The sequence below is a fragment of the Dysidea avara genome, chromosome 4 (genome assembly GCF_963678975.1).
Source record: "Dysidea avara chromosome 4, odDysAvar1.4, whole genome shotgun sequence".
In the NCBI taxonomy this organism is placed as follows: domain Eukaryota; kingdom Metazoa; phylum Porifera; class Demospongiae; order Dictyoceratida; family Dysideidae; genus Dysidea; species Dysidea avara.
The window spans coordinates 22,295,370-22,301,540 of NC_089275.1; positions in this window are offsets into that span (position 1 = coordinate 22,295,370).

Sequence of the window (6,171 nt, forward strand, 5' to 3'; positions counted from 1 at the left end):
CCAATTATCAGGGTGCTGATGGAGCCAATCCAAAGCCTTTAAGGAAAACAGGATTATTGGATGATTTGACAGTATTGAATTAAAAGCTAAACTGGCACTAACACTAGTGTACATGCAACCGACACATATTATGATAATACTATATATGTTAATACAATAGGGTTCTGTAAATATGGTCTGAAACAACCTGGTATCTATAATTCCTACAACTAGCTAGCTATATAGTTACTACAGTAACAGTGATTATTATTATTATTATTATTGTTTACTGTGCAAAACCTCTTACAAAGAGTATATACAAGCACAGATAATAAATCAGCAAAATTAATTATGTGGTTAATTGATGTTCAGCTAGCCTTGCTTTAAATTGGTCTAAACTTGAACAGGTGATGAGGTCATTGGGTATGATGCATACATAACTATAACACATAAACAAGTATGCTATTTATTGCAATTTGAATTTTAAATTTGCTTAATCGCAAAATGCTGTAGGTATGCAGTATTTGGGTATAAACTTGTGGAGAATAATTAAGCAATTGAACATGAATTTAATTCTTAATTTCTGTATATCTATATATACTTGTACAGCACAGAAGATAATATGCACATTGACTATACATGATGAATACATGAACCTGTTTAACATTTTACACATGATACAATTAATGCAGGAAATGAAGTTTCACATTACATGCTATGTAGTTCTGTGTAGTGTGATCTCAATACATATCAAGTTAAGATTGTATAGGTAATCTCTTCTCAGTACAGAGCTAGGTCCACCTATAAATAGAAAATGCACTTCACTGCTCCACGTTCACACTTTCAACATGTTCCTATCCCTGATAACAAGTTTGTTGCTTGGAGTTTGTCTTGCAGCTAATGGATGTCCACTGGATCCTATCAACTGTACAATTCCTTATGATGACATCAATAACAGTGCTGTTGTGATAATTGATGCTACACAATATTGTCATGTTGATAACTGTACAGTAAAGATCACAAATACTGGAGATGAACTGAATATTACATATTTTAATGATCAATATCATCTGGGCTGTATAATCACTACTACACTGCAGCTACTGGAGGTCAATGATAACACCAGCAGTTATTGTGATCAAGAATATGACAACATTAAACCAAGTTTGTTTCTCATAGTTGTGAATTACGCACTTCTTACGATAGGGTTTGCTGTAAACATATTGATATTAACAGTGATAATAAAACAGAAGAGGTATTCAACACTTCCATTTCGTTTGCTCCTGGTGTCTACAGTATTGTGGATGGCAACGCAGCTTGTTTTATTTATCAATATACTCACTGAGTATACAATGCAAGCTCCAAATGGAGTATGCATTACAGTTTTACTGATTTTTAATGGCTTGCTTCAGGGTGCAAACTTTATTGAAACTGAAATTGTCCTTACAATATTCTACACATTTTACCGCTGCTATAAACTGCATTTTGTACTATCTGAGGAAGCAATACAGAAACTGTTTTGGAGGTCAATAGGTGTGATGGTTTGTGTCATTATTATTTTCAATACCAGCAGACTTTTGATCATCATACTTCAGGAAGCAAGCTATGTGACTGCAGCTGGATATTTTATAGCACTTCCTGATATGATGGGGGTTACTCCCTTTACACAATACATTAGTATAGCATTATATATCAGTACATTTATTGTTCAAGTTATTTTCACAGTTTGTAGTGGCATTTTGCTCCACATTTTATCAAAGAACAATAACTCCACACAAGCTAATAGCAGTCATAAATGTAATTTGCTAAAGATTACAGTAATTTTGTCATCAGTCAGTTTGGCAAGTGGAGTGGTTTACAGTTTAGCAGTAAATTTTCTTGGAGAGTATAGCATTTTACTTGGTATTTTTGTGTCCACTTGCGAAAGAAGTATTATTTTTTGCATGTTGCTAAAGAAAGATGATATGAAAAAATATTGTAAATGTATTTAACATGTGTACTTATACTGTATGGTTACTTATTGAAATATTACAATATAATGTGTAGCAGTAGCAGTAGCTAAAATATGCAAACTCTGACACCAAAACAATGCTATATCATAAACCACGATAGTGGGTTCATAATAGCAATCGCCCATGTTTTTTGCAAAAACTCTAATAGAACGCATGTCTAAAAACCACCTTGGAAAGTATCCTCCAACTCAAAACAACCCTCTGGTGGTTCTTTGCAATGAGTATAGGTCCACTAGTAAGTATCAAGTGAAAAGGAAACAGTATGTGTATTTCAGACAAAACTGAAATATGCCTGTTTGTTCATACCATGAACCACGATAGTGGGTTCATAATAGCAATAGGGATCGCAGTGGAATTTTTGAAAATCCTAATAGAGCAGTCACCTAAAACCAGCCTTAGAAAGCAGACTTGAGCACAAAACAACACTCAGATGGCTTATTATCAAACACTGAACTCAGACAAATGGTGATATAGCAGTAAAAATGGTCTAGACGAAATTTAGAAACATTCAAAAATTGCAAATTTTACACAAATTGTTCGTATTATTAATATTATTATTACTAGGACCGTGTCACATACAACCAAGTACATACACCAACGTTGCAACCTACCCATTGGGCAAGTATAAACAGTGCCATAGGAAACACTCAGAGCAGTGTGCGTGTACCTGTGGAAATGATACATATGCATAGTACACAGGCAAGGGAGTTTAACTGGCATCAGAAAACCACAATACTAAAACACAACCTACACAAAAAACCAAGTTAAGTTAGCTATATTGAAAGTAACTATATATTGTAGGTGTGACGTGTCTCTGAAGATGACTCAGCAGTGAAGTGAGGCTATGCAGAATAAGGGATATGGTGAAGGCACAATTAGCAATTGATCCCAATCAAGCCAATGTGGCACAACAGACTCTGTTGTAACTAGAGGCCACTGGTGATGTACCTGAGTGCTGAGTGTATATCAGCGGTGTGGCATTGGCACAGTGATCACATTATGCATATAGCCATGCACAACATACAGGAGATAGTTACACATTGTTGTATATGCAGCACTGCATCGGCTTCTTGTTTAGCTATTACAGACTCACAGTAGACTAGTAGTTAAGCCGAGTGGAAAATAATTCCAGCCGCCAGCAAGCCAGATGAAGGCGGTGCCGGTATAATGAAAATAATTCCAGCCGCTAGCAAGCCAGATGAAGGATGAAGATGTAGACCTATAATACAACTACCGGTACAAGTATTACATTACTCATTACCTTGCTGTTCCAGCTGGTTGTTTATGAGCGCATCAGCTGGTATCCCAACTGGTCATCACCTGGTCGTTCACTGCATGACGCCTGGAGCGCATATCCTGCACACAAAATACACAGTTACAAACATTTAAACATACTTGTAATGTTGTTACTTACCAGTAAAGTGGCGTCTGGCCTCTCCGCGGACGTTTACTAATCTTCTCGTTCGAGCAATCTGTAATTAAACAAGGGCGTGGTGCCGGTGTCACAGTGATATATGTTTCCCCGGGTGACGTGTTTCCCGCACACATATCAATCACTAACTCGCTAGCGACCTACAAGTCACAGTGATATGTGTTTCCCCGGGTAATATGTTTCCCCTTTATAAAGTCATGTGCAACGTACGTAGTGTTAGCCGGTGTTCAGATGAGGTGGGGTCTATTCTACGGAACGGAACGGAACGGAATGATGGACTAAACGGGGTTTACTAAGTTCACTCGATTCCATGCCACCTGTCTATTATCTATGATGCCACATTACATCACTGTACTGGGATAAAAGCACCAGCGCTATAATACATACAAGCACATGTAGATTTGAATTTTGGCGCGAATTTTTTGTCAAGTTGCAATGCTCTAGTTGGGTTAGATTTTTTGTCACGTCGCATTGCTCGAGTTAGTATAGTAGACTGCCCATGGATGATTCTAAACTGCACAAGAAGGCTACAGATGATTCTTGGATGAATGGATTGGTGATGAAAGGACTGTGTTATGAAGGGATAGTGGAAGATGTCGACACTTTGTTAGACAGGTTTCAGCAGCAGACAGTTACAAGTTGGGGCACTAGAACTTCGACAGCAACCTCCAAGGAAGTTATGGTGAGATTTTATAGCTGAATACTTGGAATATTTTTAACCTAGTAATGAACTTATAGGATTGCAAGTTATATTGGTCGAAAGATGGCTTGTCGTTCTGTGATACACCATTCCGTCCATCCAAAATTCGAAAACTTCATTGTCAGCATGGGCCACAGTACTACAAGGGTAAGGATCACAAAACAGACAGGATCTTGGTTCAGAGTACAAGAAAGCTAAACTGCTCAGCTGTAGTAGTCATCAGAGAATATCAAGTCTTCAAATCATTTAAAATCCTGAATGAAGAAAAGATTGAATTGTCACAAAAAGGATTAAGACAACTGAAAGAATGCCATTTACAAGAGCTTAGGAAAGCTCTGCAAGAGAAACACATAGTTGAAGTTGACACTGTATACCATGTATCACTACCTTGCAATGAAGCTCATTGTCGTCATCCAGTTGGTGAAGTTGCTGGAATGGCACAAAGAGTGCATCCAATGCTTAAACAGAAGATATTTCAGATTGTACAGGAGGGCTTGACAAACCCTCAAGAAGTACGGAAAGTATTACGTGAATATGTCAAAATAGAGTTTAAAGAGAATTGTCCAGATATGTCAAATCGTTCCTACTTTCCAACTGTGGAAGATGTACGTAATCACATATACCTGGCCAAACAAGGATTACAATACTCCAAGCTTGATCAAGAGAATTTAGAGCTAAAAATTAAAGAATGGTCAAGAAGCAAAAATTCTAAACATCATTTTAGGCCTTTCAACAATAATGCAGAGTCTGAGCAAACACTGCTGTGGGTGCATCAGGAAAGTTGGCAGCAAGACCTATTAGCCAAGTACGGCAATGTGATCATGCTAATGGATGCCACATACAAGACTACTCGTTATGATGTGCCACTGTTTTTCTTGTGTGTAAGAACAAATGTTGGCTACCAAACTGTTGCAGAATTTGTAGTTCAAACAGAAACTAAAGAGCACATTCTTGAATCTGTCAATCTGAATTATAAGAAAGTAGAAAACAAGTTAAAGGCTTCTAAAGTGTTCAAAAAGCATCAAAAAGTTCGTGCTTGGTTGTGCTCAAGGTACAGTATGTTTACAATGTGTAGATACATTAATGTAATCATAAGTGTTAAGTGTACATTACATGTGTGAGTATCCGCTATTGACACTTCCACTCCAGACATACTAAATGTTTTGAATCTAAACGGACTTCAATTTTAATACCTATAGGTACCTTTTTTATTGTATTGTGGTACAGTGGGACCCCTCTAAGAGGATACTGTTGGGAGATTTATTTTTGTCCTTGACATAGAGGTGTCCTTTATATCAGGAGTTTATATCTCCCATACCATACTATCACTACCTTTACCACCCACAACACACATACGTATACATTGTGTTGTGCACTACCAAGTGTGGGCTATTGTTATTGATTTCCAACATACACTACACAACAAACATACAAGCAATTTGCACATAATCAGCCAAAAAATTACAACATGGGTGAGTGGGGGCTTTGCCAAAATAAATAAAATAATAATAAAGGAAAACATAGTTTGGGTTGTCCAGCCTGGTAAAAACCTGATAGGCTTTTTTTGCCTATCAGGAAAAACCGTAAAGTAGCTCCACTCATTTTGTGCTTATCTTAACGCCTAAAAATACAATTAAAATTGTCTATGTCCTGTCATTCTCTTGATCTGGCAACACTACCTACAGAGAATTAAGGAAAATCATGTAAACCATATTACTGGAAGGGTGGGTGGGTGGGTAGCCCACTTGTACGAAACACGTGGCATAGAATGAATTACCACACCTCACTTAACATTATATAAACCCTGTCACGTGAGAAAGGCTCACGTGACCCCAATAGTATTCATGCGGGAGTTTATTTTCTGTCTAATTCATTACATTCAAACGACAGAAAATACAGCTGTACACGTGTAACTAACATCAACTGTAATAGCTTTATGATCAATATAACTCAACAACTGAAGAAGAGAAAGCTGGTAGCCAGCTCCAGCTTATTAATACAGTCCCACACTAAGGCCAAGGTTATATCATCATGTACAACTAACAATA